This window comes from Phodopus roborovskii, unplaced genomic scaffold (genome assembly GCF_943737965.1).
Source record: "Phodopus roborovskii unplaced genomic scaffold, PHOROB, whole genome shotgun sequence".
NCBI classification, from domain to species: Eukaryota; Metazoa; Chordata; class Mammalia; order Rodentia; family Cricetidae; genus Phodopus; species Phodopus roborovskii.
The window spans coordinates 10,739,267-10,750,925 of record NW_026126408.1 but is presented as its reverse complement, the minus strand read 5'-3'; the positions used below and the strand labels follow the sequence as shown (position 1 = coordinate 10,750,925).

General features: G+C 42.0%; 1 protein-coding gene across 4 annotated transcripts in view; it reads left to right on the top strand.

The window, feature by feature from the left end:
• Window positions 1–510: 510 nt before the first annotated feature.
• Itsn2 (intersectin 2) overlaps window positions 511–11,659 on the top strand; it is a 108,920-nt gene continuing 97,771 nt past the window's right edge. For 3 of the 4 annotated variants that reach the window (XM_051181709.1, XM_051181710.1, XM_051181707.1), the window contains exon 1: window positions 975–1,077. The gene's annotated coding sequence lies outside the window, so the exon portion shown is untranslated. Of the gene's footprint in view, window positions 591–974; window positions 1,078–11,659 lie in introns of those variants that run through there. The other variant, XM_051181708.1, reaches the window with a different exon arrangement.

The window sequence follows — 11,659 nt, the reverse complement described above, 5'->3', positions numbered from 1 at the left end:
CAGAAAGGGCGATAGAGTGAAATTCTGAATGAGTTTCTCCTATCAGACTGGTAAGAATTCTAGGTTCTGCAGGAGGAAACTGGGGCAGTCTTCCTGTAAGGAGAGTGCTCTTGCATGAGAATAGGGATAGGGATGCTCCTTGTTGGGTGTGTGTGTGTGTGTGTGTGTGTGTGTGTGTGTGTGTCTGTGTCTGTGTCTGTGTCTGTGTGTCTGTGTAAGATGGTGAATGGATGACTGACTCTTGGGGAACCCCTGAGTGCTCTTGCATGAGAATAGGGATAGGGGTGCTCCTTGTTGGACATGTGTGTGTCTGTGTAAGATGGTGAATGGATGGCTGACTCTCGGGGAATCCCTGAGAAGGGTCTGCCTCAAAGGTGGAGGCAACTCCTTTGCACCTCTAATTTCTCCATTCGCAGGAAATCGTAGCCTTCAGCAAAATAAGAAAGTTCCAGAGTGAGAGACAGCATGTTCCATGTGTGGTCCACCAGGGACCTGGACATCTCTGTGCCCTTTCCAAAAACCTTGGGGTCCAGTTTGGCAGGAAACGTCCCACCCAGCCTCAGCATGTCACCTCGAAGAGGAGGAGCCAGGTGGGTCGCAGCGGCTCCTGGAAGGGCTGTCAGCTCCATTACTTCGGGACGTGGTGGCCAGAGAAGTGCTTCGGCTCACGCCCTCACGGTCCAGGGCTCCTCGGTTCCCGGGGTGAGGAGAAACGCCTCGCGGCGTCGCGCTCCCCCACGGTGGGGAGTTGGTGCCCCGCGGCCGGGCGAGCGGGCGGGCGGGCGGGCCGTCACTGCCCGCCCGTCGCTCGCCTCCCCGCCCCCCGGCTTCCTGCGGAGGCCGCGGCCGCCATGTTGTTGTGGGGCTGAGGCGGCGCCGGCGGAGCCCAGCGGCCGTGACAGGCTGCGCAACAGGTTCGCTGCGGCCGACCTGACGACTGACCCGGCGGCGGCGGCGGCGGCGGCGGCGGCGGCGGCGGCCGCACAGCAGGGTCTACCCCGGCGCCTGGCCGCGCCCGTGCGCGGGTGCCGAGGAGCGCGCGGGGTGGCTCGCGCGGTGACGTGCGCGAGGCGCCAGGTGGGTGAAGCCTCCCGTCAGCGCTGCTACGGGGCGCGGGGCGCGCGGCGCGGGGCAGGTGCGGGCGCCGCCGGCCCGGGGCTCCACGCACGGGCCGCGCCGAGGGGCCCGCGCGCCGCAGAGCGCCCGGGCTCGTCCTCGGAAGCGCGTGCGGCCCCCGCCCTAGGCCCCGGCCGAGCGGCCGCACCGGGCGGAAACCTTGGGCCCCAGGTTCCTGCCCCCGCCGCGGGGCCGGAGGGCCTGGCGGGCCACTGCTCTCGGAGGCCGGGGCACCGGGCCCCTGGCCACGGCCTCGTTTGGCAGGTGACGGCCGCCGCCTATTGCTGGGGGCGACGCGGTCCCCGGCTTTCCTTAGGGGCACCCGGGTGCGCGTTGTCTTGGAGACGCGTTTTATTTTGGCTTAGTTGATTTTTTTCCCCCCTTCTTCTTGGTCGGCGTTGGTGCAGAGTGTCAGGTGAACCGCATCCCGGTGCGTCAAAGTAGCCCGAGTCACGAGAGGACAGTGGGCGGATGCTGGCGTCCGGGGCTGGCTCGCGTTATAACAGCTAAAGTTGGGAAACGTGAAGCTTTGACTTCTGATCCGCATTATGCACTTCCAGGGTGTCTATAGAGCACGGTGAGAAGGAACCTCGCTAGCCACAGTGAAGTGCGTTGCTTATTTAAGGGAGGGAGAAAAAACGCCTGCAAGTGCACAGTAGCTGGGTAAACTGAGGCTGCAAGTGCAGGTGCCTTTTATTCTGCAGATAGACGCAGTTTGCATATATTGATCATGGGCTGTGTGGTTCTGCGATTGCCGGTGCCAGTATGTTTATTTGAAACTTGGACTCCGTAATGAATAGGAACGTTTTTGGATAGAGCCAGCTACTTCATAATGGGAATTGAAGTTAGAACAGGAATTACTGCTCTGCTACATAGCTTTTTGTCTGTTTCACGGGTGTTCATTACTTACGCAGGGGAGGCAAGTTGTCACTTGGAATTTTGTGTTGTTAGCTTAATTTAGGTAGCACAGACTGGAGGCCAAGCTGCTTAAGCCCTGAGAAATTGCTAAGTTTCCTTTGAAGGTTTGCTATATTGTCAATCACGGATAAAAACTAAAAGCAATCGAGAAACATTGCCTACAGCCTTTATGTGAGTTGATGGGAGGACTGAAAAATTCAGTTATCAACGGTAGAAACTGATGTGATACCTTTCAGTTAGGGATTATTCCTATGATTGCCTCGTAATTAAGCAAGAACAGTGAAAATATTTCCTTTTCTTAAAAGATGCAGAAAAATGTGTGTTGCTACTGTTTGATGTAATATGGATATGCAATTGAAAAATCTGCATGCTTTTAAACATTGAGTGCATTTAAGTATTCCCTTTGTTCACCTTTATAATGAAAGGTAGAATGGATAGTGAAAATTTGACCAGTATTAAATTATTGAGTAGAAAGTTACCATTGCTCAACACATCTCAAGGCTCAAATCCTGGTTTCTCCTGAATATGAAGAAAAAAATGTACGTTCAGGGGATTAAATTTGTACTTAAAAAAGTAATGTGTTTTTACAAAAATAGAATAGCATGCACTCATTGCTCAAACTTAGAAGCTTTCAAGATTTTCTTTATCTTTATCATTTTAACCTGTAGTTATCTTGTATCTCTTATTACAAGGTGGAAAATTTCCTATATAATCTTGGAACTTTTAGGTGGATGTGTATATGTAAAAATGTGTGTGTGTATTAGGGAGTGAACCAACTGTTTCATACATTCTGAGCACGCTGTCTGCTGCCAGGGTACATGCAGCCTCAGGCTTTTTTAGTTTTAATTCATCTTTAATATAGGTTCACAGGGCTCCATGATTTTAATAAAAGGGCATGTATGGCTTATTACCAGCTAAACATCCTTTAGCATTACAGCATATCTCCCATGGTGGTCATTTGTAGGGCACCTACTGGTATTAGAGCCTCTGCTCAGTGTTTATATAATTATTTAAAGTGTATGAAGGCCTTGTAAGTAATTAATGTCCTCCCATCAGATAGATAAGTGAAATGTTAAATTAGAGTTTAACTGCTCTAGGTATCAGAGTTAATAAGTATGAGCATCCCACTGCAGGTTAGGATTCTTTTAACTTCAGCACCTATGTTCTTGTACATAACACCTCGGTTCAGGTTTTTAAAAAGAATACATGGGCATTAGGAGAAGATGAGCTATGTTTGTCAGCTCCAGAAAGGGGCTGCCAGGACTGAGGTTTGCAGGCTTCCCTGGGAGGACAGATGCAGCACCATGGAGATGCATTGGAGTCCCCCTTTTACACTGTCAGAGTCGCGTTATTTGGCACAGACAGGCCTTGAACTTATCCTGCCATTCTGCCCACTGCTGGTATCACATGTGCAACTTCACACCTTGCACACAAGTTTTACATGTTCATTTGTAAAATATTTACATTGGGCTCGATACATTATTCAGGATATGATAATTATCTTACTAAAATATGATAGAGTTTTTGTCTAACAACCTGTTTGGCGTTTATTTTTCGTATTTTAAGAAATTCCATACTTAGGGAAAATTTTGGGAAAAGCTATTTTGCAAAAAAAAAAAAGTCTAAACAAAGGAAGACTTTTGGGATATGCCAATTGTTAAAAGAAGATGTCAATTGTGAAATAGAAAAACAAGAATATTTCAATTACTTCTGCAGCTGCATAGATCTAAAACTGAACATACATTAGAATGTATTTCCACTTCTTGGCTCTTTTTTGTAAAGTTTGTGCCATCCTACAGCTGTTGCACACAGACAAATGCTAGCATTCTCTTGGGTACAGTGTATGTGTAAGGTATTCTTAAGAAAGAGGAACTGAACTGGCTTTAAAGGATGTTAGGCAGAGAGGAAATGGGGGAGGAAGGGAGGAAACTGAGCAGAAATAGGACAGTGAATAGCCTGAAAAATAATGTATTTTTATAGCTCCGAGAGTGTAATGTATTTCATTTGAAGTATCTTGAGAGATTCAATTAAAACGTTAAATTTACAGGCAACCAAGACACTGAATAACTTTGTTATTTATCATACAGCTATTCAGCTGTGATTATAGCAGACACTTAGGGGGTCTACTGCCAGATGGTAGACATTTAACTTGTTGTATTTAACCATTTGTTTTGTTTTCTGGATCCTTTTCTTTGTGAATGAATGCATATTCATTTGAGGAAGAGTCTGGTTTAATAAAAATTGCATGTATATTTATAACTGTGTTGGATAAAAGTATAGGTTCTTTAGTTAGACCTCTTATCCCAGCTACAAATAGTTGTATGACTTTAAGCAAAGTTTTTTTTTATTCTTTAATTTCTATTTTTCTCTTCATCTATAAAACAGGGATAATGATAGTACCCATGTCATAGTCTTTTGTGTATATAATATAAAGTGCCCAGTGATTGTGCTTAGTATAAGTACCCAATAAATGTCACATCTTATCATTTCAACTTGCTTCAATGAGAAATTTCAAGCTAATTAGTCTTTCCTTCTGCCTATGTCTCTGTCTCTCTCTGGTTTGTGATTTATTCTATAACTACAAAAGAAATTAATTGTTTCTTTTGGCTCAGTTTCTAATCAGCATCAAAATGAACCATATGAGAAGGCTGAAAATAGATTACAAGATCTGACCTTCAGTTCAGTCTAAGACTCTGCCCCTTGAGTCTCCTTAGTTTCTACTGCTTTAGATTATCAGTTCAGAGCCTTTGCCTTCAAGTGGTTAAATTCTCCCCTGCAGTGTGAACAGACTTGACCAGGAAGAGGCTGGTGTTGAGAGAGAATAGTGCCAAGTGAGAGATCAATCACCTAAGGTGCCTGCAAGGTTCATACTGGTCTTTAGGACAGGAGCAGCTGCTGCCTTGCCATTTTCTTACGCTGTTTGGAGTCTCTCCATCTTCTCCCCTTTCTCCATCTTCTGTCTAATAAGCTTTGGTAGCACTTGTCAAATGACTGCTTTAATATAAGTACCAGGTAGGCCGAGCTAATAAATCTTATAATTTATGTAACATTTGGTGGCATGATTTTTAGTAATCATGAAATAATCCTTAGGGATTATAAGTAATCCATTCAAAGATTAGTGACATTTTCTGTTTGTTACTTTTCTTCTTGCCATTACAAAACACTTAACAAGAAGTAACTTGAGGAAGGGAAAGTTTATTTGGACACATGGTTTTTAGGGTATAGTCTACCACAGCAAAAGAATGAAACAGATGTCACCACATCTACAGTCAGGAAGCAGAGAGAGAGGTGAATGCCATGCTCCACATCTGTGTCAGGAAGCAGAGAGATGACTGCCCCTGCTCTGTATCTGTAGCAGGAAGCAGAGAGAAAGAGAGATAAATAAATACCCATGCTCCAGTGTCTTTCTCCTTTGTATGCAGGGAGCACCCCAGCCTATGGAATAGCAGTCCACATTTAACCTAATCTAGATAATCCTTTGCAGGCATGGCTAGAGATTTATCTCCTAGGTAGTTGTAGATCCTGTCAAGTTGACCCTCAGTACTAACCACTGTATTGGCCAAGAGTTGTGAGGGTCAAACAGAAATGCAAAGTAGTGTTGCTCCTCTAGCCCATTTTCATTAAGATCTGAAACCCCAAGTGGTAGAAGAGAAACCTTCTCACTAGAGCATTTTAGGTTTTCTCTGCTAAATTTTTAGTAAAATGCTTATAAACTGACTTTTGTCTTGCTGCAGAGACAACCTGTTTTGGAGTTTTTCTTGCCCTTTCTTCATTCATTCCAGTAATTGTGGCTTGGAGTTACTATTTCCCCTTTTTTCCAACATCTTGGTTCCTACAGGGTTGCACTGGGGTTCTGAGAACTGAGTAACTTGGATGATTGAGATGTAAAGAGCCATTGGGTTGGATTCCAGTAAGCACACGCCTTTTCTGACAGTACTCTCCAGGACCTGGACTTTTTAATTTTTGTAGCATGATGGCAACCCCTCTCTTAAAACAGCAGAGTTTTGCAGCTCACTTTTAATTTTTTTTTCTTATTTTACATATCCATACCATTTCCCTCTCTCTCCCCCCTCTTATCCCCCCCCCCCTTCTCAGTCCCATTCCTCATCCACTCCCCAGGGAGGGTGAGGCCTTCCAGGAGGGATCATCAAAATCTGTCAAGTCGATTGGGGTAGGGCCTAGGCCCTCCCTTCTGTCTCTAGGATAAGGGAGTATCCCTCTATGGGGAATGTGCTCCCAAAGTCCTTTCATGCACCAGGGATACATCCTGGTTCCATTATCAGAGGTTCCATAGACTGCCCAGGCCTTCTAACTGAGACCCATGTTCAGGGGGGGTCTGGGTAGGTCCTATGCTGGTTTCCCAGTTATCAGTCTAGGGTCCATGTGCAGCTCACTCTTAAGTCTCTTCACTAGTGTAACTTTTCTTCATCTTTGTCTTTCTCCATTTTGTGTATTAGCTTTCTTTCTCTATTCTCTCTTTGAAAGGAAAAACAACAGAAGTTACTCATAATTCATAGCATGGAATTCATTCTTTCACTCCATCATTTCTTAAATGAACAATTTCTTGCAAGAAATGACTGTGTAATGATTTTATAACCAGTGAACAAAATATACAATCTTGTCCTGCTGAAGTGGCGTTTAAATTCAGGAAAAGAGAAGAAAGACAGTGACAGGTCTTGAATTTAGAATTTGCCAAGTATTGTGGAGAAAGTTAAGGCAGAAAATAGGTGTATGGTGTGTGTGTGTGTGTGTGTGTGTGTGTGTGTGTGTGTGTGTGTGTGTGTGTATGTGTGTGTGTATGTGATGTGTGGAGTAATTGGAAGAAGTAAATTTGCTACCTTCAAAATGATCAAGGAACTCCAGACTAAAGAAACTCTGTAGTGTACATTTACAAGTAAATAAGTGGTAGCCTTCATATAAATAAGTTTATTTGTATTTCAAGATACCATATTTAAGATGGTTTATTATTATTTATTTGATTGGTATCTGGCCGACCTCTTGATATTCTAGTTACTGAAACCAGAAAAACCTTTCCTCCACATCGTGTACACTTAAAGCAAAGATTTGCCAAATAATTTAGGATGGGCATTTAATTTGATTTTTCCTAAAAGCACTGTATTGTTTGATTTTAAATTTTATTGACTTTTTATGTGTGCTATTTTTATTATAATGAATAATAAATGTTCTGTGTAGAAAATGGGAATGCTATAGGGAAACACAAAAACCATGATACTTTCCAGACATAGCCATCACTCACATTTCGGTAGATCTCCTAGACCTTCAACTACTTCAACTTTTCTTCCTCTAAGTGTTAGTATCAAATTGTTCTTGTCCCACTTATCTTGAAAAACGTTCATTTCTGCTTCTTTTCCATTTCGTTGGCCTGTTTACTTTGTTCATGTGTTCCTCCCTTTCCTCTTCTTTTTTCCCTCCCCTCCCCCTTCTTCCTTTTTTCTAATCTCTTTTGACAGTCTCTTGTGGCCCAGACTGGCCTCAAATTTACTGTGTGGCCAAGGAGAACTTTGAACTTCTGATCCACCTACCTCCATCTCCTTCATGCTGGAATTATAGGCCTGTGCCTCTCCCCCTGGTTTATTTGGTGTTGGGGATCAAGCCTGAAGCTTTGTGCATGGTAGAAGACCATTTTACTGGCTGAATCATATAACCAGCCCTCTTGTTTATTCTAAGAATTCTTTGTAGTGTATCTTCCACATAGCTGTACATTTTCCCAAAATTGTTTTTGGATTTAAGAAAGATGATAATGAAGGTAGTTAATACCTGCATAGCACTTCTTAAGTAAGTATATGCTGTGTATGCTAAGTGTTTTACATTTAATAATTCATTTAGTTTTATAGCATCCTCTAGGAGGATTAGCTCCTTTGACTTTTTTTTTTTTTTTTTTTTTTTTTTTTTTGAGACAAGGTCTCATTATGTAGCCCTGGCTGTCCTGGAGCTCTGTATGTAGACCAGGCTAGCCTTGAGCTCATAGAAATCCACGTTTCTCCCAAGTGCTGGGATGAAAGGAATGTGACTTGATGTTGTCTTTTAAAGTCTTATATTTTTCCTCTGTGCCTTTGCCTATTTCTGTTCCTAAAAAAAAATCACAGTACCCTGCTGTCTGAAACCTATTGTTTAGTGCTCATTACTCAATTTAGGAGTCATTTCCTCTGAGATCACTCATCTAATGACGTTTCAGTTTCTCATGGCAGAGTGAGGTATCATCTGCTGCCCTTGTCATCCCATAGCACTTACATGGAATTCTAACTTTTAGTGCATTCTTCCTTTCCATTTCCTTTTCTTACATATCTAATGACTGGGCAGAAACACCGATTTGGATCAGAGGTGCTCATGGTGATGCTGGTGGTGATGCTGGCTCAAGAAGAGAAAGGCTAGGAGATAACCCAGTAGATAAAGGGCTTGCCCCACATGCATGAGGATCGGAGTGTGACCCCAGCACCCACATAGAAAGCTAAGTACCTGTACACTCACTTAAATGCCCTCCCCAACAAGCACTAAAAAGTGATTCTCCTTCCAAAGCATGTGAAGTAGAAACCTGGACTCAGGAAGTAACATTGAAACTGGTCTGAAAGCTAGCAGGACAAGAGTACAAGTCCAGAGACAAAAATTGAGTGAAAACACAACTGGTGCTTTCCTATGATGTGTGCAGTGAGTTGTTTGGGATGATTTTGAGAATTATAACCTTGTTTCTGGAGAGCCAAGGAGTAAAGAAAGTCTGCTCGTCCCAGTATGTGCTTGTGGGTATGGATGTAGGTTTTTTCTCTTTTGGTTTTATGGGTTTGTTGTTGTTTGTTTTGTTTTGTTCTGTTTACTTTTTTAAAAGGGTGGAATTGTGTTGTTCAAACTCCTGGCTACAAGTGAGTTGTTCCCCACTCCCTCCCTCCATCCTACTTGACACCTTCCCAGTAGCTGGGATTACAAGCACATACTGCTCCAGCCAAAAGACCCCAGCATACTTCTTATAGTGTTCAGAATGATGTCTTCCTTATAGGGTGTACATCTCTACTCCTATAGAACACAAGTTGACTTATCTTCTTAGACCTTTTACTAATATAGTGGAGAACTCAAAAGTCCTGACATTACCTTGCTAAGATTCTGAAACACACAGGGAAGTTTGGTGAACTGGAAACCTTTGGGGAAAGTCCCAGAGAAAAACCCAAGCTCGTTGGAGCCTTGGTTGCAGTCACAATTCTCCTAGGTTAGAGCTTTTACATAGACTTCAGCTCTTTCTCACCAGCCTTGATTATGCTCTGATTTCTGTTTTGCTATCTTTGATAAGAGACATTGTACTCTTAATTTATTAGTTTTGAGCTGATGGCTGGTCTTGAAGGAGGGCGATATAGTGTATGTCATTTAATATCCTTTTCCTAGTCTTTAAACTTCTTAAATTTGGCTTTTCTTTTCACCTTATATTTTGTTTTTGGTTTTGTTTTTTGAGATAGGCCAACGAGTTGTGTAGACCAGGCTAGCCTCAAATTTGCTATGATCCTCCTGCCCCTGCCTCTCAAATGCATGGGTTACAGGCATGCATAACACCTGGCCAATATTTTTTTCTTTATGAAAGTATTACATTCCAATTGATGAAACTTAGTAAGATAAAAATATATTTCAAGTTTATGATTCCAAGTTTATCATATTTTAATGTCTGCTTCAAGTGCATGAGTGTGTGTGTGTGTGTACCTCTCACATTGAAATCAAGAACATAGATTTTGTTGTTTAGCATTTAGACTGGTAGCTTTGTAAATGTAATTAAAGAAATCAAAACAAGCTCCAGAAGTTGATTTATCTTGGGCCAGCATCATGATTGGTGAGTATATGTGAGCCTGAGACTCTCCTACTGTCGTCCTTGAAATGGTGGCATCATTGATAACAAGGTAACCATGGTAACATGTAGTCTAAGGTTTGGCATCTTCATTATATTTTTAAAATTATCTTTTAGTTGAAATACAAAGTAGTGAATTTTATCATAAGGTTTTCATTCCTATCATATATTGTTTTCCTTCGCTTCCTTCCACTGTCCTCCTGTGTCCCTACTTCCTTCGTCCCCTCCCCCCTTCCTTCCTTCCCTTTTTCCTTCTAGCTGATTGTCTTTCATCACCCACTGTCCCCTCTTCTGCTTTTCTGTTTCATGTATTCCTTCACCTGCTTTCTACCTCCTTTAAGATATTTTCTTTCAGTCTAGCTTTGTGACCATAAACACACATATAAATATACAAACACATGTAAATATACATTATAATGTTTTCCCGTATGTGAAAGAAACTTGCAGTATGAGTCTGGCTTATTTTACTTCATATCATGATTTCATGTTATATCTGTTTGCCTGCATATGATTTTGATTTTGAGTGGCTGCATGATACTTGACTCCATGTTATACTGTTATATTGTTATTGTTATTGTGATACTATTTTCATGTTGGCTAATGCTTCTGTAAGTTTCTTTATAAAGAAGGCAGTTTTTACTCTTCGTGTTGTTTTCTATGACAGGCAGTGAAATTACTGACATGTAGGGTACAGATGGATAGATGTATCCTACATGTCATGTAGGATTTCTGATGTATGTTTTTAGGTGCCGTGTGAAAAGTTGTATCATTTGTACTCCCAGAGGCTATGCCTGCACCCAGTTCTTAGGTTTTGTAGCTCAGGTGTTGGCCGGGGTGAAGGTTGGGATTTTGTTTTTGTTTGGTAACTTTATTATGAGTGGAAACAATGCAAAATGTAAATTTTGTTTTCTTTCCAGTGCCTGAGTGTGTACAAATGGTTTTTGAGACAGGGTTTCTCTGTGTAGCCCTGGCTGTTCTAGAACATTCTCTGTAGATCACGTGGCTGACCTCGAACTAAGAGATCCACCTGCCTCTACTCTGGAAGGCTGAGATTAAAGACATGTGCTACTGCACTGGGCTAATTTTTATTTTCTTAATTATTAGTGATAGTAACATTTATTAGTAAGGTTTTTTGTAAATTAATTGAAGCTTTAGCATTTTCATTATCCATTTTAATAATTTCTTATACATTAAAAGTATTTACTGGCTATCTTCTCTATGTTATTTCTCCCATATAATTACCTTTACTTAAAAAAAAAAAAATTCCTTCTGGGAGGTGGTGGTGCATACCTTAATCCCAGCAGTTGAGACCTTAATCCCAGCAGTTGAGACAGAGGCAGGTAGATTTCTGTGAACTTGAGGTCAGTTTGGTCTACAGGTTGAGTTCCAGTACACCCAGGGCTACACAGAGAAACTCTGCCTCAAAAAAAAAAAAAAAAAAAAAAAAAAAAAACAGGACAACCCCCCCCCCCACACACACAACTTTCAAATAGTTACATAGGTGAATCTGTTTACTCTTTCCTTTGTGTTTTCTTATAAAGGTTAAAGGTTTAAAACTTTGAAAATTAAATTGTTTCAAAGAAGTCACATTTTACTTGAAAGTGGAGCATATTATTTAAGTTTTTCCCTGCATGCATTTTATTCAGCCCAAGTAAATAGTCTTGTTTAAATATTTGCTATTTATGAGACAATTGAGAATAGGCTCCAGAGTGCCTGGTCCTCACCCTCCTTTCTGGGCAGAGGTTGAGTCACAAGCTATTTTAGGTGTGTTTTCCCCATTATGTG